The following is a 26007-nucleotide window of genomic DNA, read 5'->3' as shown; positions in this document are numbered from 1 at the left end:
AAATTATATTTGACATTCCATTGAAAATCTCCCAAAACGTTATATTTCCAAAATGTTCACATTTAATTCATTTATTATTCCAGGAAGGTCCTTGGTTAAGTCTTACAATCAACATCCAAACGTATTTTCTCCACTATAAGCAATGTATAAGAAACCGTCATCATGTTTATGTTCTGCATAAACTTGTCCCATACTGGCACTGGATTGTGGCAGGACTTTGCCAACAAACAAGAAGATAGCTTTCTCTGATGGCAGTTGAATTCTTTTTCGTATAATCCGCATAAACTGAGCTACAGAAATGTCATTAGGTACAAGGAGTTTTCTCTTGTCTATATCTTGTATGTGAGACTTTGGATCTTTTTCTACTATCACAGGTATTCTCTCTGGGTATCTATCTTTAATCTTTGTTGATTCTGCTTTTCTATTTTCGAATGTGTGCTCTTCCCTAAACTTGAACGTCATCCTGTTAAAATGCGGAAAGTAAAAATAACACTACAATATACAAAAACACTACACCCACAAACAAGATTTAAAAACAAAATCACAAACACCTGTACATACAATCACGCACAATTTTAGAAAAATTGGTATATTGATTTTATTCTGATTTGCAAATGAAAACACAAGTGTATATAAAAAAAAATTATCTGAAAACACCTATGACATCAGAGGATCTGACGCGCAAAACTGATTCAGAAATTTACTAATTTTAATAACCCTGATTATATCATCATATAAGTCAAGGGACCTAAATATTCAAAACTTCCACATATGCATAAATGTAAATAAACATATAATTTGCACAAGCAAATATGTTAATATTTGTCTTTCTTTTTAATATCAAATATACAAATTTATAAATTCAGAAAAAAAAACTATTTAAACACAGGCATGAAATTGTAAACAATGACGTATGTATATACACATTTCACAACAAATAGTAGTACAGTACAAGTTTTATTCTCAACACATTCTTTAATGAGTGAACACTTTTCAGACGGTAAAACCGACAAGACAATTAAACAAAATAAAAAAAAAAAAATTTGAGAACAACTATGACATTAGAAGATCTGACGCACACAGTTGTATCAATAATTTATGAAAAACAAAAGAAAAACATATAAATGATATCTGACATCAGAAGATCTGACGCTCAACGGAATATCAATGAATGAAAAAATAAATGTGTTGATTTGTTTTAACATAAATAAACAAAACCTGAAATAAACAAAATAGATAATCAAAAACTATCCACTAGTTGTTTGTTTATAAGGTTATTTTGTCTTATTCTCAAGGTGTATGCAAATCTGTGTATTTTATGTAAATGTGTTAAAAAGGGGGGATGGGAATTTAATCACACGGAATGTCTGATAATCACAATATGAATATGAAACCAGTGGCGTAGCTTGCCTTCTGTTTATACCGAGGCAGGGGGTCAGGGGGGCGCCGCCCCCTGAAGCTATCGAGGTTTTTACAATTTGAACAAAAAAGAATCGTTAAAAATAGTTGCTGTTCAATTTTCTTTCATCATAATAATGTTAATTATATGCCTTACTATCTATACTCAAAGCTATAAAAATAACAAAATACGTGAAGGTATCACATTAGACAACCAATGAAAAGTCAGTTTCCTGACTTGCTAGCAGTTACAGAAAGCAGGAACATATATATTGACATACTGTTCCCAGCAGAAAGCCAACTCAAATGCCTAATGGTTCCCAATATATTTCCAAGCCGTAGAACACTCTAATATAGTTGGCTGTACCTCACTGTGACATGAGTTAACGTCATATCACAAGAAATCATGACCTTGCTCGGTGGATAGAAGAAACCTGTACAAAATGTTCAATACAGAAGAAAAAACCGAAAATATTAAGGTTTATTTGTAATAAGTGTTGTGATGATCATTTATTTGGTCGTAGGTCACGAATCAACGAATTATAGATAATCACCACAAAATGACAGCTGGATTGAACAAACGAATTTCAGGATAAACTAGGAGAAAAACATATGCTACATGTAAAGTTTAGCACGGCACTTGTTTTAGTGGTGTATTCCTTCGAAGGTCTTGTAATTATATATTGAATGATTTTTTACTTTTTTTCATTCATGATGAACGTGTCAACCGGCGAATAACTAACATTTACTTTATTCTGAAGTCTTCATTATAAATGAACAGTATTTGGTTGATTTTTTTATATATAAACTGACATTATGTATTAACTAACAGACATATTTCTCTGGAATTAGTGATTCCTTTAAATATCTTAAATTCCCTGCTTGTGAAAACGTACTATGAATTTAAAATAGCGAGAATAAAACTTGAGAACCACAACATGTAAATTGTTTTCTGTGCACTATGATATATAGATGCATATTTTGTTTTGTTTGGTACCAGAGTCAATGAACATAGTCGTAGGGGAACATGTCAACGGTTATTAATGGGGGTTTGAATGCTAAGAATGGGATTATCAAATATTTATTTTTTAATCATTGTCGCCCATAATTTGATTTTCCTTTATTTTATAATTAAGCACTATTTTAAATCCATATTCTTTTAAATTTAAATTCATTTCAGGGCCGATTTTTCTGTTTTCTTAAAATCCTCACCCAGGCCCTTATATACTAGAAATTATTCTGATACAAAATTAAATAAATTACCTAATTCAATGGTAAAGTGATTTGATCGGGTGACTCGTGAGTTGGATCCTCATCTATTCTACTCACTGTTTTCGCTTGCAATGGCTGAATGGGGTAGGACAAAATAACTCTGTTGTCGATTTCCTTTTACTCTGACAAACTTGAATTACAGAAAACTACCGTACTGGGTTTGTCCAAGTAGAGGAGGGAAAATTAATTCAAATGTTTCCATAAGTCTTGAATAATTCGTAAAGGGTATGAATCAATAACCGCGCCAACAATACATAACAAGTTGCTATCTTATTGTTTAGTAGCCAGTTTGCTGCGACAATCATTTAAAAGAAAATACAGTGAAGGAAAATATTTTTTTGTGTTTTTTTTTTTGCCGGCCGAGGCAACTGCCTCGGTTGCCTCAACGTAAGCTACGCCCCTGGAAACGAATACATCACTCGCGCAAATATCAAAAGTACTGATAAATCAGCGCGCCATGAAATAAAACAATCGCGGGAGAGAAGAAACAAAGATTTTCCTCTCGCGAAAACAAAGAAAAAAAAATATGAAAATATGGCGCGAATGGATGTCACCGATTAACAACTGGTGTAAATCAGTGGATTCGAGCCGACTTCTGACACCACTGTAATGATTTTATAGGGATAGTGTATGCAATATATTACCTATAATATCACAATCATAAGCTTGAGTTAATGGTTATCTTTTAGGCCGCTCATCAAATGGGGACGTCCGATCAGGATAACAACTATAATATGTCTGTCAAATATAGGTGTCATACCACCAATTAAAAGTCCCTATCTGTTCAACCAAATTTTACAATTTTCACAGCTTTCTAAATATTTTACCTTAAGTTTAACTTCATAGAAACCAGGTATATCCTGAATCGTACATGTATCAGCTTTCTACATGCCAATTTTCAACAGGTGTTCAAAATCATATAAAAAAGAAAAGGTCTTCCGAATAGAGGTACCACCAAAAATAACCCCTGGTTTTCTGGAAATCTTAAATTAGTATACTATGGAGCTCATTAATCCTCAATTTTGAATGCAAACTCATAAACAAGTAAATTTTAGCTCAAAATGGTCTCAATATATTTCTCTTTCACCAAAAGTTTCATTTCTGCCAATGTGTTGGTTAGTTTAAGTAAACAATGACACCAAATGCACTATTTTTTGTCCGAGTAGGCCTACTTTCACATACGTTCTAAATTTGAGGGAGTAATTGCATTAAGGTACAGTATTCGACAATCGATTGATACAATAACAATTGACTTTAAAACATCGTTAATTTGACGTTCTAGATTTTGACCTTTGCTTTAAATTCATATCTATACATCATAAAGCCATATGAACTGACATTTTAGACTGATTTTTTATATTTTAATATCAAAATAGATATTAACTGGTGGAAAGACCTTCAATTGTTCTCTGAACAATTGGTTTTTAATTATTTTTTTTTTCTTCCGCCAAATTTTGTTCTTGCGATAAATGTTTGTTTTGCAATATGTCGCTTAGATATTTCTCATATAGTATCGTATAGTTTATGCACTTTTAAATTTCACCCTGCTAAGGCAAACCATTTTCTTTGTAAGAGTTATCTCCCTATTCACTGTTTATCATGTGTGTGTATCTCCTTTGTAACAAAAAAAGATAGCGACAAAATTCTTTTTACAAATTGTTCGTTACATCCTCAGGAATTTTTGGCTAATTTGGACCGAAGCGATTCGATTATATTTTATAAGAGTTATCTACCCCTACACAATAAATTTGACGGTATGTGTTTTCAACTCATCAACCGTTAACCATATAAGCCTGAGATATTTTTATTTGAGGCCCCTATGTCCTAACTTAGAAAATGAGGTCAAGGTCAAAGGTCAAGGTCAAGTTCTGAATTGTGACTTTTGCTTGTTTTTGCATTTTCTCAGACACTTTGAAAGATACATATAAAAGAACAAGTGCAAAATGTCTGCTTTATTGTAATGAAGATATGCTACATTTAGTCTGATACAATTTAATGGCATCTTATAGGAGTTGGTGCCCCTGAAATGTCTTGTTATGAGGTTATTTGATTATAACTTCAACCAAGTTCATTATGAAGGCATTTGACAAATGACCTTGAAAAATGACTACCGGAAGTGACCTTGAGAAAACCGGAAGTAGCCTTTTTTGCAATTTTTTTCATATAAAAGTACTCAGAATCCATGTAATTTGCTATATAGATACATAAACTTATTACTGAAGACTAAAAATGACTTCCAACAAACTGGAAGTGGCCAATTATCTCCCATTCTACATTCAAAAGTATATAGAAACTATATATTTTTGGAATCAGTGTGAAATAAGCTATCATTTGAGACCGGAAGTGACATTCATTTTACCGGAAGTAGCATATTATCTCCCTTATTTCACTCAAAAAATATAATTAAACAATTATTTATCGCATCAGTATGAAGAAACTATCTTATAATTTCTTTGATGTGGAAAGACTTTCAATTGTTCTCTGAACAATTGGTTTTTAATTATTATTATTCTTTTTCCTCGTCCGTTTTCAAAGTCTTAAATAAAAAAAAGTACGCAACATATCAAAATGATCTTTGGTACTATGTATCAAAGGTATAAAATCTATCTTGTATTAGAAGAACCATGATTTACTATTTACCTTATAGGAGTTATCTCCCCATTACAAAAAACACTGTTATCACTACTCCTCATAAACTGTGTTTTTTTTAAATGTTCCTTGCCAGATGGCGCAACTTCAAATAATTTTAACCGAAGCGATTCAGTGACTTCTTTTAGGAGTTATTTCCCCTTGAATATTTTACTTTTCAATATGCAAATAAATCTTATGAACCATCAGTTGTAAAGACTGCGGGTCTTTTGATTTAAGATCCTTGGTCCAAAAAAATGAAAATTAGGTCAAGGTCAAAGGTCAAGGTCGTATTTTAGATTTTTATTTGTTTTTGATTTCCCTATAACTTTAGAATGGTTATAGATACAGAAAATTTAAGTAGTGAAAAATGCTTGCTACTTCAAGGGGCAACTTTGTTACGTTACGACTGTATTGGTTTTACCATTATGTAAGGGACATAACCCCCGTTTATGGTTTATAAAAAGCCATTATTAGGCAAAACTCTTAAACAAAAGGTCCTTGACCCATAGGGTATTTTGCAATGACATTGTGGAACAATGACCTTGACAAAGGTCGAAAGGTCAAAGGTCAAGGTCATGTACTAAGAGGAAAATTATATGATTTTGGCACTATTTAAAGAGTTTTATGTGTGTTTGAATTCCTTCCAACCAACCAACCAACCAATCAATCAATCAATCAATCAGTGCATGTTTCCGTCTCATGTGTTTAATATGGGGTCCAAGATTTTTTCCGATTGTTTCAAGAAACCTATCCAACGTGTTTAACCAACCAACGTGTTTAATCAACCAATCAACGTGTTTAACCAACTAATCAATCAATCAATCAATCAGTGCATGTTTCCGTCTCATGTGTTTAATATGGAGTCCAAGATCTCGTTTGTTTCTTTTTCGCTTGTTTCAAAAAACCCTATCCAACGTGTTTAACCAACCAACCAACCAACGTGTTTAATTAACAAACCGTTGTGTTTAATCAACCAATCAACATGTTTAACCAACCAACCAATCAATCAATCAGTGCATGTTTCCGTCTCATGTGTTTAATATGGAGTCCAAGAGATCATTTGTTTCTTTTTCGCTTGTTTCAAGAAACACTTTTAAACGTGTTTAACCAACCAACCAACCAACCAACCAATCAATCTGTCAATCAGTGCATGTTTCCGTCTCATGTGTTTAATATGGAGTCCAAGATCTCATTTGTTTCTTTCTCGCTTGTTTCAAGAAACCTATCCAACGTGTTTAACCAATCAACCAAAGTGTTTGATCAACCAATCAACGTGTTTAACCAACCAACCAACCAATCAATCAATCAATTAATCAATCAATTAATCAATGCATGCATGTTTCCGTCTCATGTGTTTAAATATGGTGTCCAAGATCTTATTTGTTTCTTTTTCGCTTATTTCAAGAAACACTATTCAACGTGTTTAATTAATCAATCAATCAATCAATCAATCAATCAATATATATGACACTTTATTTATGACAGTATAATTAAAAAAAATGGAAGGAAAGACCTATCGATTATTCAAGAAGAATTGAACTTTAATTTTTTTTTTTCTTCCGCCTAATTTTTTTCCTTTGCTGTTTTTTTGTTTCACAAGATGTCGCTTAGATTTTTGGAATATGATATCGAACAGTTTATACAATTTTGAAACCAACTCTGTTTAACCGAATACTTTCCCAAATAAGAGTTATCTCCCCGAACACTGTTTTCCTTGTTATCTCTAAGGCTTCGCAACCGTATAAGAAACCGACAAATTTATTTTTCCAAATTGCTCGTTATATCCTCAGGATGTTCTGTTTTATTTTGACCGAAGCCGTATATAGATTCCATATGAGAGTTATCCCCCCATTTTATGTTTAATATAAGAATATGCATTTCTAACTGGCAAACCATAAGTGATAGAGACCTAGGGTCTTTTGATTTGAAATCCTTGGTCCAAAAAAATGAAAATAAGGTCAAGGTCAAAGGTCAAGGTCATATTATAAATTTTGATTTTGGCTTATTTTCACTTATTTTCAAAAGCCGTATAAGGCAGCAACCATTTGATTTTCTGGGGGGGCGGGGGGCTATGGTTTTTTTTTCTGTACAAACTTTTTTTTTCGTCCGCGGCGAAAAACAATCTATTTTTTTCGAGATAAGTCGAAAACAATTTTTTTCTTTCAATTTTAGCATTACATAAAATCAAATGGTTGCTGCCTAACTTATCGACAAATTATTTTTACTAAATTGTTAGTTCCGACATGTCGTAATACATAAACTTTAGTCCAAAGAGTACATAGACATTTGATGACAGTTTTGCCCCCTTTTATATCTAATATTAGTTGTTAGGTAATAGAACTCATTAACAATATATAGTAGAGGCCTAGAGTCTTTTGATTTGAGGTCCTTGGTTGGTGACCTCGAAATTGAGCTCAAGGTCATAGGTAAATATAACGTTCTAGATTTTGACCTTTCCTTTTACTTCATATGAATACATGATCAAGACATGGGACTTTTTAAATTAGGTTGCAAGCAATGGGATCTAGAAAAAGACAACCGAAAGTGACCTTTTGTAAACCGGAAGTAGCTATATTTTGTACTTAATTAATGAAAAAGTATATAGTACCATATATTTTTAGAATCAGGGTCTAGTAAACAATAAAAAATTACCGGAAGTAACATATTTTAAACCGGAAGTAAAAAATAATCTCGCTTATTTATATCTTTTTGTATAGAAACCATATATTTTTGGAATAAGCGTTCAATAAACTGTCATTTGACGCTAAAATTGACATTTAAAACGAAATTTTAATATTTTCATATAAAAAAAGGTCTTAACTGGTGGAAAGACCATCAATGGTTCTCTGAACAATTGGTTTTTAATTATTTTTTTTTTCTTCCGCCAATTTTTTTTACCTTCGTTGTTTTTTTGTTTCGCAAGATGTCGCTTAGATATATGGTATATGATATCAAACAGTTAATACGCTTCTCAAACTGACACCGCGTAACAAAAAACTTTCCCTTGTAAGAGTTATCTCCCCGAACACTGTTTTTCTTATTATTTTTTTTCTTCCGCCAACTTTTTGTTCCTTCGCTGTTTTTTTGTTTCTTAAGATGTCGCTTAGATATATGGTATATGATATCGAACAATTAATACGCTTTTGAAACTGACACTGCGTAACAAAAATCTTTTCCATATAAGAGTTATCTCCCCGAACACTGTTTTTCTTGTTATTACTTATATGTCACAACTGTATAAGAAACCGACAAATTTATTTTACCAAATTGCTCGTTATATCCTCAGGATGATTTGATCAATTCTAACTGAAGCTATCCGGAAACTCCATATGACAGTTATTTCCCCTTTTTTGTTTGATATAAGTGAAATGTATTTATAACTGGAAACCATAAGTGATAGAGGCATAGGGTCTTTTGATTTTAAGTCCTTGGTTAAAAAAAATGAAAATGAGGTCAAGATCAAAGGTCAAGGTCATGTTCAAAATTTTGATTTTGGCTTGTTATCTCTCATTTTCAGAAATCTTATAAGATATTGACAAAATCTTTTCATACAATTGTTAGTCGCGACATGTCGTTACACATAAATTTTAGTTGAAAGAGTACGTAAACATTTGATGAGAGTTTTCCCTTTTATATATCTAATATCAAGTAATATAACTCATTAATAATATAAAGTAAAGATCTAGAGTCTTTTGATTTGAGGTCTTTGGTTTATGACCTTGAAATTGAGCTCAAGGTCATAAGTTAATTTAACGTTCTAGATTTTGACCTTTGCTTTTACCTCATATGTATTCATGTTAAAGCTATTAGACTTATTGCATTAGGTTGCAAGCAATATGACATTGAAAAAGCTAACCGGAAGTGACCTTTTGTAAACCGGAAGTGGCTAATTTTTGTAACAAATTATTGTAAAAGTATGTAAAACCATATATTTTTTGAATCAGCGTCAAGTACACTATAAGACAGTACTGGAAAGTAACATATTTTGAACCGGAAGTAGAAAATGATCTCCCTTATTTATATCTTTTAGTATAGAAACCTTACATTTTTGGAATCAGCGTACAATAACTTGTTATTTGACGCTAAAATTAATATTTTAAAACCAAATTTTAATATTTTCATGTCAAAATAGATCCTTACTGGTGGAAAGACCTTTCAATTGTTCTCCGAGATGCTTTTTTGTCTTGCAACATATCGAATGGATTTTTTGGCCAATGATGTTGTACAGTAATGGGGGTTTCAAACCCTGTGTGACCGAACACTTATTCTTATAGGAGTTATCTCCCCGCGTCCCCGTTTACTTGTTATCGCTATATCTCTAAAACGGTAAAAGATTATAGCAAACTGTTTTCACCAAATTGTTTGTCTACTCTTGAGAATGATTTAGTTTATTTGACTTAAGTGATCGGAAGACATCTTATGGGAGTTATTACCCTTTGAAAATTTAAGATAGGCAATTTGTTGGATAAATTCCTACGTTATAAGTCGTAGAGGTCTACAGTCTTTTGATATGAAGTCCTTGGTCCATTAGAAGAAAATTGAGGTCAAGGTCAAAGGTCAAGGTCATGTTCTTAATTTTGAATTTTGCTTGTTATCGTTATTCCACAGAAACTGTGACAGTAAATGATATGATGTGTTTGCCAAATAACTGTTTACAATAAGGCGCAACTTCAACCTATTTCAGTCAAAGTGTTTTTGTTAACCCTTATAGGAGTTTTCTCCCCTTATGTATTTCAAATCAGTATTTCTCCACAACCATACAAGTGATTGACCTCCGGTCTTCTATTTTGAGTTCACTGACCTATGACCTTGAAATTGAGATCAAGGTCAAAGGTCATGGTCATGTTATAAATTTTGAATTTTGCTTGTTATTGTTATTCAAAAGAAACTGTTACAGTTAATGATATGATTTGTTTGCCAAATTACCGTTTACAAAAAGACGCAACTTCAACCTATTTCAGTGAAGTGTTTTGGTTAACCCTTATAGGAGTTTTTGTAACACAATTGTGTTTCATATCATTAATTATCAAGGAGTATTAATTAGGAAATTTATTAAAAAGGAATTAAACAATTCAATGACAATCGTGTACGCTTTGGACACTTAATAACGATCTGTTCAAATATTATAGACATATATATACCCTGCAGCCAATAAATGACCATGTCTACTGTGAAATAACATGTATCCTTCAGGGGTTAATTGCATAGTTTGACAATTAACCATACACTAGAATTATTTAACATCCAGACTACTACGTAACCGGCCATTAGCTATGGGCCAATGTTTATGGACAACTGGACTATATAAGATCCAGCTTTGGACTTGGAAGATGACAGATTGGTACAAGAGATTGGTACCGGAGATTCCGCCAAGGTCTCCCCCCTCCTAGGTAGGCTGGAACATATGCGCTTAATATCCAAACGTACTCCATCAGGATTGAAACTATACGATCACGTGCCCGTGTGAGATATTGAACATTCGAACAATTCAACTTTAAAGACAGTTTGTGAACATTCGAACATTTGAACTTTAGAATCTTTCTTGACTTTGTAATTACTTCATAAAATATATTTAACCCAATGACTTCGTTACATTTTCTCCACTTATGTATTTGAAATCAGTATTTCTCCACAACCATACAAATAATTAACCTTGGGTCTTTTAATTTGAGATCACTGACCTATGACCTTGAAATTGAGGTCAAGGTCAAAGGTCAATTTGATGTTCTAGATTTTGACCTTTGCTAAAAATTATTTTCTGTTCATAATAAAACAATTCAGTCTTCTGCATATACCTATTAATCTTATTCTTTTATATCAATTTGAAGAACCAAATTACATCAACAAGGAGTGACTTTTTCTAACATCGTTTCATTCTTATTATCGAGGTGGAAAGACCTTCAATTGTTCTCTGAAGAATTGGTTTTTAATTACTATTTGTTTGATTCACATATGCTCGAGATTTAATCAAGGTTTTCCATTTTCAGATGGTGCTGCTATTTTGCTTACATTTTCAAATTTGAATGAGCTGATACTATATGTACATGTATCATCGATATACAATGGTGCTGAGTTTAATCTATCGCCTGTATTTGTAGGTATTTATAATATGTGATATTGGCAGGTGGAACTAACGTAAAGGCTTAAGGCTCCAGTTTATGACTTGGATGCCTAAACAATGATGGCGGTTGATAAGGGAATCCAGATCCGGGATTTTATTCCAAAACCAAACGGGTATTTTACGTATATATATTAGAATTCATCCCATCCTGAACATAGTACCCATATATAATTACCGTACACCTTATCGCTATTTGGAATTCTGTCCCAGCTGACCTGAGAATCTGTCCCACTTCAACCATTGACGTCATACAACAATCACTTTTCCATTGTGGCGTCAGATATTTTGTAATATTACATATGGTGTAGCATTCTACTGTTTTCATTGGATATGGCGATCACGTGTTTCAAAGGTTATTTTACGATCTGTAGCCTTGTTTCTATTTTTACGTATCTTGACGCTATGTTTCTATTTATATGTACATGTATTTTTGTGGTCAATATGAAAATGTTGCTTAATTTAGATTTATGACGTCACACATAACAACCATGGAGGAAGCACCGCAGAAGACGAAAAGAAATTAATTGTTTGCAAGTTTATCAGAAGGAGATATCAAGAATTTTATGTTAAATGCAGACGTTGATAATACAAGAAAGCTAACGCAACAAGCTATGAAGATTTTCAAAGAATATTGATATTTTCAAGATCATGTAAAAAAAATTGAAAAATACAATTGAAGAATACAAGCGCTATTTTCCTAATACATTATTTACCTATGTAATATAAAAATTAAAGACTTTCACTCAGTCAATATGTTGTAGATGGACCTGTTATATTATATTGACACTCAGACTTCGTCCTCGATCAATATAATCTGAACAGGTCCATATATAACGTATTGACCTCGTCAAAAGTCCATAATTGATAATTATGACGTCAAAATTTTACGGGAACCTTTGTGATGTGCAGAAATGGCGGACAAATAGCAATAAGGTGTATTCAAAGCACTCTTTTAGTTAAATAAATCAACTCTAATGGAATATTCTTATATATATATAGATGATAACATGACATCATGAACATAGTATGATATGTTGTATTTTCATAAAGACGTCCGTTAACAGTGGCGGATCCAGAACTTTTCATAAAGGGGGGGGGCGCTGTCTGACCTAAGGGGGGCCCGCTCCCGTCATGCTTCAGTGATTTCGTATATAATTAACAAAATTTTCCCCACCAAAGGGGGGACCTGGGCTCCCCAGGATCCGCCTATGGTTAACTAGAATAGAAAATAATTTTTTCAAATGCATCTATTGAAAATAAATTATTGCATGCGCTTCATTAGTTCTGCTTTGGACATAACTGAATAACAATGCGGAATATAATGGAAGCATATCGGTAAGTCAACTTTCTTTATTATTTTTCACATAGCATCAGCATAGAATGATACGATATGAATCAGTAGATGTATCATTGTTTTAGAAGTTCATCGAGAAGTTATATATTTTACTTAGTTGGATGGATAACAACATTTATCTTGTCATTATACATGTACGCTCAGCGTTCATTATGAAAACGATCACAAACGATTTCAAATCATTTTAGGAAAGACTTATTTAAGCACTGTGTAAGCAGACATTTCAGGAGGCAACGAGTCTGTAGGCTGACTGTATACATATTATCTGAACAAGCTCATTTCTTGTCAACTCCATAATTATTTCAATTCAAACATTTTAATAGATGTCACCCAATTTTGATCTATTTCTTTTAGCTTAAAATTCTTGCTTTTTTCAAAGTCATGTTCATTTATTTTTCAACCCAGCCCAGAAATATGCAGTTACCTTTAATTTCAGAAGCGGATTTAGGGAAAGACGACCCAAGTCACCCCATTTAAAGGCTACATTTATTGTTAATGCAGACATTTTACCTGTTCCACGCCAAATGTTGTCAAGTTTGGGGCCCCGGGCACCCCTTTTTTTCATAATTCATCCTACATCCACTTTTGAATTTGTTTGCTTATTTGTTCTTTGGTCTATGGATATCTGTCTATATATTGACAATGAAACCACATCTTCATGGTCCCACAAAAATGTTGAAAATGAGTATATTTCATTTTTTTCTAGCTTCTCTCATGCGATAGCGGTACCTTTTTGGTCACTATTTATGTGTTGCGTCTAAATATGAATTGTAACACTTTATAGACTAAGGCGTGTAGCTCCCTATACGCTAACACGCAGTTGCGTTCACATCGATTCGGCATGCACAAAAAAAAAAATGGCAAAATAAAAATTTATAAATTGAATGTTAAAGGAAACACCTATGTTGTCACTTTTTTAATTGATGAAATATCATTAAATAACGGCATTTGGTTTCAAAATAAGAGTGTTATTGGAGATTATGACAAAATCGGACAGTAACTTGTATCTTTTACATCAGTTTGGAATGAGATGTACCAATCGGCATTAGAATGATCAGAACCCTTCGATATCGTTGAAAATATGCCGAGGCGATGTGGTCGACAGACTACCGGAACCAATCACCCTGCAAACACGCCAAAACAGTATTGGAAAGTCTCATTATTTTTTGCGTATGCTGAAAACATATGTACGATCAACAATGAACGACGACAGTTACTAGCATTACTGGATATTCATCGGCATTTCAGTGTGAATATTGGCAATTAAAGTAATAGAGAAGTTTGTTTCTGCAGGGACCTGAAGAGCAGATTTTGGACAATTTTGAGTAAATTCTGTATCAAATATATGTGTTGTTTATGTATAACTCTATTCAGAAGATTTATTAATAGTTTTACATTCATAAATTTTTTTATAAGTCCTATCTACATATAGCTCCTTTTTTAACCGTCCTATGACCGAAAACCGGAAAAGAAAACATTTTTCTGCATAAAAGGGTCCCAAAATTGTTTCGCCTCGCTCCGCTCGGCGTTAGTTGCTTGCACATCGTTTCTTTCTAGCTACGCTCCTGATATTAGTGACTGAAAAGGTAAAACAAATACTTCTCAAGAAACAGAAAAAGAAGACTATTTGGAACAGCACCAGACTATATGAATAAAAACTCAGATCGGAATAGCATGGATGATATGTTTATTCGTCCTTGTGAATAATTAAGGAAAGCTATCAATAATTGTGCTTTTTTTTTTTAAGTTTATCTGGTTTTTCCTTCATTTTCTATTCAAATTTCCACACGATCTGTCAAAAAGGCTAAACTAACTTTACTGAAACTTTCAAACAATATGACAAGTGTTTCATTCATTTTTTTTATCACGACCAGTTAACTGAATATACTGACATTATCAGAGAGTACACATCAAAGGGAAAATGCACAAATTACCAATAAATTGTTAGATATGATATTATAGAATTAAATATGTTTTATCATATCAGTACCAAAGACAACTCTCCATCCAAGTCACAATTTGTAAAAGAAAACCATTATAGGTTGAAGTACGGTCTTCAACGCGAAACCCTTGGTTCACACCAATCAGCAAGCTATATAGTCCATATCAATCATGACAATAAACAGAAACAAATAAAACTAACAACTATAGCTTACTAATAATCCTGACTATATGTATTACATGAACTGGCTGCCATCAGAAATGAAAATATAAATATTCCAACTATTAAACAAAAGAATATGCTTACACATGCAACCAAATATAAAGCACTAAATGCTAATACCAATATGAAGCTCTCATCTATAGAACTTACAAAAAAATTGTCAAGATTACAAACCACAACGTTATATATTAAATCAAAGCACTGTAAGTGCTGTAGGCAGTTAACCAAAAACCAAGGCAAACGTAATTATGGAAACTGGCAGTGTTGCCTCAAATTTTTTAACATTTGAAAGAACAAACATTAGACATTCGTATATTTGTACATTTATGTTTATTTAATGAATTGATCATTAAGGCAAATTACTCAATAATGAGCCATAAATGAAAATTATTATAGGCCCAGAAATAATTCAAAAAATAATTAAAGTAAATTCAATTAACCTAGACTCATTTTTTGCATCAATAAAATTTCATAATAAACAAGAAATAATTGTAACATGATGCGGTTATGAAGTCTCCCAAACAAAGCTCCCATAATTCGTCATTCCCATGGTCTCCTGACATTGGGCAAAGTCCAGTACATATTGGTTTGGTCTAGTAAAGTGATATGCATATGTGACGCATAGGAGGTTTGACTCTGTGTGTCATTCAAATCTTTTTGAAATGACGAACAGGAATAAATATGGTTTAGGAGTGGGTATCTCGACCGTTTACAAGTTCTCAAACAGTAGGAGGTGGGGTGACCCCAAGGACTCCCCCTATATTTATTTGATTTGTTATATTGTCCCATACATGAATATATATGGTTTAGGGATGGGGATCTCGACCGTTTACAAGTTCTCAAACAGGAGGTTATGGGGTGACCCCTGGGACTTTCCATATCACTCATTTGATTTGTTATATTGTCCCATACACGAATATAAATGGTTTAGGGGTAGGGATCTCGACTGTTTACAAGTTCTCAAACAGGACGGGGTGGGTGACCTCAGGGACTCCCCATATATATCATTTGGTTTGTTATATTGTCCCATATATGAATATATATGGTTTAGGAGTGGGGATCTCAACTTTTACAAGTTCTCAAACAGTAGGGTTTGGGGTGACCCCAGGTACTCCCCTATATTTCATTTGATTTGTGTTATTGTCCCTTACATGAATATATATGGTTTAGGAGTGGGATCTCGACCATTTCCAAGTTCTCAAACAGGAGTAGGTGGGGTGACCCCAGGGACTCCCCATATATTTCATTTGATTTGTTATATTGTCCCATACATGAATATATATGGTTTAAGGGTGGGGATCTCGACCGTTTACAAGTTCTAAAACAGAAGGGGTCGGGGTGACCCAAGGAACTCTCCCTATATTTCATTTGATTTGTTTTATTGTCCCATACATGAATACATATGGTTTAGGGGTGGGGATCTCGACCATTCCTTAGTTCTCAAACAGGAGGGGTGGGATGACCCCAGGGACTCCCCATATATTTCATTTGATTTGTTATATTGTCCCATGCACGAATATATATGGTTTAGGGGTAGGGATCTCGACTGTTTACAAGTTCTCAAACAGGAGGTGGTGGGTGACCCCAGGGACTCCCCATATATTTCATTTGATTTGTTATATTGTCCCATACATGAATATGTATGGTTTAAGGGTGGGGATCTCGACCGTTTACAAGTTCTAAAACAGAAGGGGTCGGGATGACCCAAGGAACTCTCCCTATATTTCATTTGATTTGTTTTATTGTCCCATACATGAATACATATGGTTTAGGGGTGGGGATCTCGACCATTCCCAAGTTCTCAAACAGGAGGGGTGGGGTGACCCCAGGGACTCCCCATATATTTCATTTGATTTGTTATATTGTCCCACACACGAATATATATGGTTTAGGGGTAGGGATCTCGACTGTTTACAAGTTCTCAAACAGGAGGGGGTGGGTGACTCAAGGGACTCCCCCTATATTTCATTTGATTTGTTTGATTGGCCCATACCTGAATATATATGATTTAGGGGTGGGGATCTCGACCATTTCCAAGTTCTCAAACAGGAGGGGTTGGGTGCCCAGGGACTCCCCATATATTTCATTTGATTTGTTATAATGTCCCATACATGAATAAATATGGTTTAGGGGTGGGGATCTTGACCATTTACAAGTTCTAAAACAGAAGGGGTGGGGTGACCCCAGGGACTCTCCCTTTATTTCATTTGATTTGTTTTATTGTCCCATACATGAATACATATGGTTTAGGGGTGGGGATCTCGACCATTTCCAAGTTCTCAAACAGGAGGGGGTGGGGTGACCCTAGGGACTCCCCATATATTTCATTTGATTTGTTATATTGTCTCATACACGAATATATATGGTTTAGGGGTAGGGATCTCGACTGTTTACAAGTTCTCAAACAGGAGGGGGTGGGTGACCCCAGGGACTCCCCCTATATTTCATTTGATTTGTTTTATTGGCCCATACCTGAATATATATGGTTTAGGGGTGGGGATCTCGACCATTTCCAAGTTCTCAAACAGAAGGGGGTAGGGTGACCCCAGAGACTCCCCATATATTTCATTTGATTTGTTATATTGTCCCATACATAAATATATATGGTTTAGGGGTGGGGATCTCGACTGTTTACAAGTTCTCAAACAGGACGGGAACGCTCTTAGCTTCAGCGCATAAATCAATAACCACGATGCAATCGATCCAAATCGATAAAATTATAGAGTTCTTGTAAACCACTAATGTTCAGAACTACGCTAATCAAACAATAATTGTCGATATATAAAATTAACAAAATCAAAATTAATTGAATAATCCTTTGAGCAAAATTGTCAAGGGGTCTCATGATCAATTAATTTAGACAATAGCCCAAACAACATCGGGTTGGACATTACACAAATGCTCTGTTCTTCGCATAAATGTATTATTTATTTCATTCCTAACCCTATTATATTTCAGAATAGAAGCATGTGCTAAATCCGACGGTGTCACTAAAAATTGTACTAGAGGATAATGTCAGTTAGCCAAAAATACACCGAATATTGTAAATATATGCACAACCCTGCACTGTTGTTTCGCTGAAAATCTCTGTACTTAACACAAAATCTATTAATTGCATTGTTTTAATAATCTACTGGTATTAATATTGTTTTGTATTTTTCTATCTTTTCTTCGTATATATATTACATGTATATATATCTGAATAGGCGACTAATGGTGTAGGTCGGGGTGAGTTCTCATTCAATGACAGAAGTGGTTTTTTTCTCGTCAGGGACGGAGGAATCACTAAATACCAATATGTCTTTGGAATGTTATTCGGAATAATATACGCGTTATAGAAAAGGAACGGCTATAATTACCTGCCAATATGTAATACCAAAACTACATTAAGGAATGAGTGTATATACATAATAGCTATGTTATATGAATTTAAGGCGCAATTATTATATAACTAAGCCGCCTACCAAAACCAATAACAACAACAATCGTAAAAGACATCAGAATGCTAACAGTTTACTTGCACATGAATTAATTAAGACATTGGCGTGATAACAGTTTTTTTTTCTAGCAAGGATTGCTAAAGACATTTAAATGCTGACATCTTATATACCCAATGATTATTAGAGACAATTCGAGGATCAATAATTAACTAACATCAGGATTGAAATAGTTAAGACATTAAAGTGCTGAAAGATAATTAATCTAGACTCGGATTGACAAAGATATTAGATTGCTGACAATGTACTTACTGTGATTGTGACGTTACCCGGCAAGACGAGTTACTAGCAAATGCAATCCGTGCAAGAAACACAACAAGAATTACCAATTTCATTTTTTATCTGAAAAAGAATATTAGTTTGCTTTTTCATACAATGGTTTTCTTGTAAACGAATTGCATAGTGGTACAAAATGAAAACAACTCTTTGTAAATTTCATGAGTCCCAAGCGTTTTTCTGGAACGATAAATAGTAAATGATTTTCACCCTGATATACAACTTTATTTTCTTTAGTAAGAAAAATGAAAGGAGCTCGTGCATTGGGTTCCCAATTCTCTTCAACTTCGTGATTTATTTGGCATTTTAATTTTTTTTTGATTACAGCATCATTGACGAGTCTTATTTAGAAGAAACGCGCGTCTGGCGTTCAAAAATTTTAATCCTGGTATCTATGATGAGTTTATTTACAACCACTGGGTCGATTCAACTGCTGTTGGAGGTTTCTTCCCTAGGAATTTCAACAGCCCAGTGGTAAGCACTGATGCGTTGACATGAATTATCGCTGATATGGTTATAATTATAAATTAACTGTTTACAAAAGTTTAATTTTTTTTGAAATATTAAGGATTTTCTACCTCAGGAATAGATAACCTTAGATGTATTTGGCAAAACCTTTCGGAGTTATTGGTCCCCAATGCTCTTTAATCTTATGCTTAATTTGGCCATTTAATTTATTTTTTCATTCGAGCGTCACTGATGAGTCTTATAAAGATAAACCGCGCGTCTGGCGTAAAAAATTCAATCATGGTATCTATGATGATTTCATTTAAAAACATACTTTATCTAAATGTATTCTGTCGGTTTTATCCGTTTATGACACAATGTATATGCTTTTCTGTATTAGTGATAATTATATAAATTGAATCTTCTTTCTATGAGTCCCAGCCAATTAACAAAGTGTTATTGTTTTACTCACTAGACATATGTTGTTATGACATCCCTATATAAATAAGAAGATGTGGTATGAGTGTCAATCAGACAACTCTCCATCCAGGTGACAATGTAAATAAAAAGTTATCAATTATAGGTCAAAGTACGGCCTTCAACACTATTTATTAAATGGTTTATACTTGTGATCAGTGAGAAATCTAGTGTCAAAATATTACCAACCCTGTAAATGCTAAAAACCTGAAAACTTGATCTGTTCAATGTTTGTTCCGTTTTAGCAAGCAAGGACGTTTTTAATGATAAATTCACAAGAAAACGATCTGGTAAATAGTAAAAATAAAATAAAAATGATTTGAAATAAACACAAAATGTCCATATAATGTTATCATTTCCCCATTTAAAATAGCAACGAAGAGTACAGCAGGCTGTAGGAGTTTTGTGTAAAATTGGTTTAAAACGTTGATATGCGAATAAATTCTTGGAGTAACAACTTCAAATTATTTTTCTACAGGCCGTAAACCTCTCTGGAACATGCCAATTATCCGTATGTGTATAAAGCTAGATCAGAGAAGATAATGAAAACAGTTCCAAAGGAATCAATTGATATGCAGAAAAGAGGAACTCTTTTGAAATTAAATAAGTAAGCAATATTAAACGGACCTTTTTTATATTCAAAGTGCCCGTGAAAACAGCAGACCGGTGTACTCGAAAACTTAGTTGTGAAAATAGATATTTTTTGAAAAATTGTAACATGCAAAGGACTGTGTGAAACATCCAAAAATCTGTGATCTGAAAGATATTTAGATTTTGTATTGTAAATCAACGATGATGAGTCATATGAGAGTAATTTTATCTAGAAAATTTTAGACCTTGAAAATGTGTTCATTCCGGTAATAAAATACATTTTATAGATGTATAACAAAATGAGTATTATCCAAGATAATGTACTAGAAGGAATCGGCTTTTTACACTTTACAATATGTAGTGACGGGGGAAATAGCGTTTCACCAATTTAGAACATATTCACACCTTCGAGTGACATTACAAAATTATCCTATCCCATTGAGATATTCAAACCTTAATAAGAATTCACTTTTTATAATAAAGTGCTATGGTTAAAAAAACGGAATGTATATCATGTGTAATGGTCATTTCAATGGATGGAATGAAATAGCACTGAAATAGTTTTGAGAGGTTAAAAAGGGTAAATTGTTCAAAAATTGAGTTTGTTCTGCTTCAGATAAAATTTAATACTTGTATATTTTCTTAATTTTATATTATCAAAGTTGAAATTGAACAGAAGATATCAAAGGGACAATCTAGGTCACTAGACAAAATCATGACAAAAAGTAGTCCATAAAACACAAACAAGATAACTGAAGATCATTGTTTAACAAATTGTATCATTTATTATATCATAAATGTATATATTATACATATGCAGTACATGAAATTCATGACATGAATAATACTTTCTTTCTTATAAATAATATTTATCAAAACCCCTGAGCCTGACAAGGGCGTATCATGTACTATTGGTGAGCTGTTAATTTTAATTTAATTTATCATGTTTAAGGGTGCAAGCATTTTTTTGATTTTTTGGGTGTTTTTTTTTTTTTTTTTTTTTGCTATAATTTTGAAAACTTATAGCAAAAGAAAGATAATAACCAGCAATAGAAATATAATGTAAAAACGTTGAATCAAGAGCGAGGATGAGAATTGGAATTTTCTTTTTGTCGTTGTTCGATTAGACTTCATATTTTGGCGTTAATATTGATTCACTTATAGGGTCTTTGCATCGGAACTAAACACATTCATTTAAAAATCAGTTGTTGGCATGACACGGGTTATGTTCTTCTCATATATGTTATGATGTATGATACTAAATCCCTAACGGGAAGGATTGGACCTGATATTCATATGATGAAGACATAATCTTTCAATCAATTTAATTGAAGTCTGGAGCTGGCATGTCAGTTAACTGCTATTAGTCTGTTGTTATTTATGTATTATTGTCATTTTCTTTATTTTCTTTGGTTACACCTTCTGACATCAGACTCGTACTTCTCTTGAACTGAATTTTAATGTGCGTATTGTTATGCGTTTACTTTTCTACATTGACTAGAGGTATAGGGGGAGGGTTGAGATCTCATAAACATGTTTAACCCCGCCGCATTTTTGCGCCTGTCCCAAGTCAGGAGCCTCTGGCTTTTGTTAGTCTTGTATTATTTTTAATTTTAGTTTCTTGTGTACAATTTGGAGTTTAGTATGGCGTTCATTATCACCGAACTAGTATATATATATTGTTTAGGGGCCAGCTTAAGGACGCCTCCGGGTGCGGGAATTTTTCGCTGCATTGAAGACCTGTTGGTGACCTTCTGCTGTTGTCTGTTCTTCTATGGTCGGGTTGTTGTCTCTTTGACACATTCCCCATTTCCATTCTCAGTTTTATTGAACTGTATCCTTCTTATCCATGGTGAATACACAATGTCACAACTACATTTGTACATTATAGCATGGTGTGAAAATCTTATGAAGTACAAATAGATTAAAAACATGATAACAAAACGGGAGAGATTGTGTATACTGCTATGATGAGACATCAACTCAACAACAACAACAAAACCATAATCTAGAGGTCAACATATAGCTTTCAACATAAATAAATGTCTTTACAAGAAGACAAAATTTCAACTACTAAGTGAATGTTTTTCAATAAGATCTTAATAAATAAAAAGATGTGGTACTTGTTTGCAAATTAGACAACTTTCCAAAAGAGACCAAATGACATAGAAGTTATCAACTCAACTGGCAAATTTGATGAGGTCAGAATAGATTATATATTTTCACTCGGACCAGGGCCAGAATATTTATTTTCTGCCATCCACAAATTAACACAAAAACTACCCTCCTCTCCCCTCTTCCACCTCAAAATCAACTTTTTATCCCTAAATTCACTTTTGTGATAGAGATCACCTTTTTATAGGATACACATACAACTTCAAACACATAGAGCAGTCAAAATGAAGACTAGAACAGATATTCTATTAATATGAAAATACCATTACTGTCAATGGTCGATCAAGGATCCAAGGAAAGAGGGGTGCTATTATCCAAAATGTTAAAATTTCTGGCGAGGCGTAGTGAGTCAACAAATAATTCTAAGCTGGTTCAGAACTTTTTTTTTAGAAGAGATGAGAGGCAAAGGAATTATAAACTAGAATTGCTATTGCAAGAAATAGCGGATGTCACCCACCCACCATTGCCACTAAGCGGTGAATGCACATATATGCATGGCTATACATCTTTCTGTAATTTTTCAGAACATTTGGAGCATTTTGAAATTTTTCGAATTTTTTGCTGTTTCCATGGCAACGGCTGGCATTTTGAAATTTCCAAATTCAAACGGCAACTCTTTACATGCCAGTTAACATTTGTTTGAAGATTCATAAAGTTTAAAGCATTTTGAAGTTTTTGGACAATTTTGCTGATTCCTTTGTAACAGTGACCATTTCCAATATTCCCAAAACACCTGCCACATTGGTGCATGATAAGTAACATACCATTAAAGTTTCACTGGATTTGACCTACCATATTAAGCGAGTAAATGCTACTTTGAGGTTTTTTCCTATAGGGTTCAATGCTTAACATTTCCAGTTTCCATGGCAATATCGAAGTTCCGAAGATTCTCAAAATTACACAAAACCTGTATATAGTGGACACCAACGTTGAATTTTGGTTCAGGCATACTCAAATGATCATCAAAAACAAAACAAAAAATATTTCTCACATTTTTGCTGTTTCAATGGCAACGGCGGCTATTTTAAAGTTCCAAAGTTTCACTGCGACTCTACTGTTGGTGGTCCTCATTAAGGTCAACAATCATCAAAATTAGTTCCATTGGCTTTGAGAAAACTGCCGGACAAAATTAGGTGGAAGAAAAATTAATAATAACAGGGAAAAAGTAACAGAGATGGGTGTGACAGTTGTGTCTTTTTTTAATAACTTTCTAATAGTGCACACGGTGAAATTGTTTTACAAATGTTCCAACCTATCCCGGACTGTCAAAAAATTTGTATCCGTGACTTTTAATAGTCTTTATGACTGTATCAATGTTTTGGAAGTTGCGACACTTATCAATTAACTATGACTCTAAAATGGTTGTAGCAAACATATTTTAACTGAAACAACCTTTTCGGTGTTTAAACAGTTTATCTATGACTGTTTCAACGTTTTTCACGTCGGGACAGTTTTGAAATAACTTTTGCAACTTTCAAATGGTTACAACAAACTTATTATTTCTGTAACAACCTTTTCGGCGTTTAATTATATTTTACTTTTGACTGTTGCAACGTTTTTCGAGTTAGGACATTTATAAATCATCTGTTACAACCTTAAAATAGTTGTATCAGTCATAAAATGACTGTTACTGGTATGGAAATTTTTTGTTGTTGTACAGTAGTGAAGGACGATTTTAATGATAAATTCACAAGAAAACGATCTGGTAAATAGTAACTATAAAACCATTTGAAATAAACACAAAATGTCCATATAATGTTATCCTTTCCCCCATCTAAAATAGCAACGAAGAGTACAACAGGCTATAAATTGGTTTAAATCGTTGATAGGCGAAAAAATTCGTGGAGTAACAACGTCAATTTATTTTTCTACCGCATGTATACCTAGCAGCTAGATCAGGGAAGTTAAGGGAAACAATTCCAAAGGCATCGATTGATATGCAGGAAAGAGTAACTCTTTTGAAATTAAATTAGTAAGCAAATTTAAACGGAACTTTTCTAATTAAAAGTGCACGTGAGAAGAGAAGACCGGTGTACTCGAAAATTTAGGTGTTAAAATAGATATTTTTCGAAAAATTGTAACATCCAAAGGAATCACACTCCAAATATGTGTGATCTGGAAGATATTTAGATTTTGTATTGTAAAACAACGATGATGAGTATTATAAAGAGTAATTTTATCTAGAAAATATTACTATTATGTACTAGAAGGAATCGGCTTTTTTTACGTTACAATATGTAGTGACGGGGGAAATAGCGTTCATAGTATTTTTGTTTTATTGTAAAACAACATATAAAATCTCTTTACCTACGATGACTAAATAATATTTTCCTCCCCAATTCCCTTCACTTTACCACAATGCTTTCATCATGTTCATCAAAATCTATTTATCACTTCTAGTCACCTTGATTTTTAGATTAAAGCAGTTACTAAAAACATGAAATAAGCAACACAAAAAATAACTACTCATTTTGCTACTATTACATTTTCACTGCTACTACTCTAAAAATAATGATACGGTTAAAGGACACGGTTCACTTTTGGTAAGATATGGCCTTGGATTTCAACGTTATCATAAAATATCAAAAAGGCTACAATCTTATTCTTAAATTTTAAAAGCCTTAATGCTAGGTAATACTACTTTATTATAGGCTTGTAGTCAGCACATTTTCGGACCTACAAGCTTTAGGAAAACCTTGGCCACAACCTACGATCCGAAACGTTCTGTAACCAAAATGTGCCATGGTTAATATTGAATCCATAAACACAGAAATGTCCTGGATCAGGGATGACGGTAAAATTAATTATGCTAAAAATGGTATAACTTATGGAAATATTTGACCAAAATCAACATAGAAAATGCATAATTTATGGATCATAACTTTGTAATTTATAATGTGAGTTGCAAAAATGAGTTCTTTGTATTAACAGTAATATCTTTACTAATTCTATGTGAAATTTGATACATTTTGGTCCGATTTAAAAAAAAATTAAAAATTGACAGCCAATTTTAAACCTTCGTGAACCTTCTCCTTTCTAAAATAATCGAATATAGATTTCTACTACCAAATAAATTTTCATCCTTTTTTATTTCATTCCTCGAAATCAAACTATTTAAAATACTTACCTTCAAACTTGAATTTCACAAAAAGAATATGTAATTTTCCCGTTAAGGTCTGAGCAAGTTTTTCCTTACTTTAAAGGTAAATCTAAAACGTGTCCATATTCAACTAAGTAAGACATCATGTGACTTTGGTGACGTAGTAAGCCATAATTTTGTCCCATATAAAATGCATAGGTGCTTCAATAAAGTTCAATTTACTCATTAATCTGACCCGTTTTCTAACTTTTGCAACTATATCCTTGGTATTCGAACATAATTCTACCTAAAAATGTTGGTTCTGACAGTTTTATGTTTGATAAAATTACGGAGATTCGTCATTTTCCCGTTGACTGAATGGTAAATCTAGCGACCCCATGTCTACTTGTATATCAAAATCACAATTTCCGTAAATAAAAGTAATACTTTGGAATTTTGGATCCTCAATGCTCTTCAACTTTGTACTTGTTTGGCTTTATAAATATTTTGATTTGAGCGTCACTG

At 33.2% G+C, this 26007-nt stretch overlaps 1 long non-coding RNA gene across 1 annotated transcript; it reads right to left on the bottom strand.

The window, feature by feature from the left end:
* Positions 1–323: 323 nt before the first annotated feature.
* Positions 324–25661, bottom strand: LOC143065341 (uncharacterized). The gene is made up of 3 exons (XR_012975449.1): positions 25531–25661; positions 18690–18779; positions 324–463 (listed from the first exon to the last, which is right to left on the bottom strand). It is a non-coding gene; the product is annotated as an uncharacterized LOC143065341 (long non-coding RNA).
* Between the last annotated feature and the right edge of the window lie 346 nt (positions 25662–26007).

Source organism: Mytilus galloprovincialis, chromosome 2, assembly GCF_965363235.1.
Source record: "Mytilus galloprovincialis chromosome 2, xbMytGall1.hap1.1, whole genome shotgun sequence".
Lineage (NCBI taxonomy): Eukaryota > Metazoa > Mollusca > Bivalvia > Mytilida > Mytilidae > Mytilus > Mytilus galloprovincialis.
This window is presented reverse-complemented; position numbering and strand designations above follow the sequence as displayed.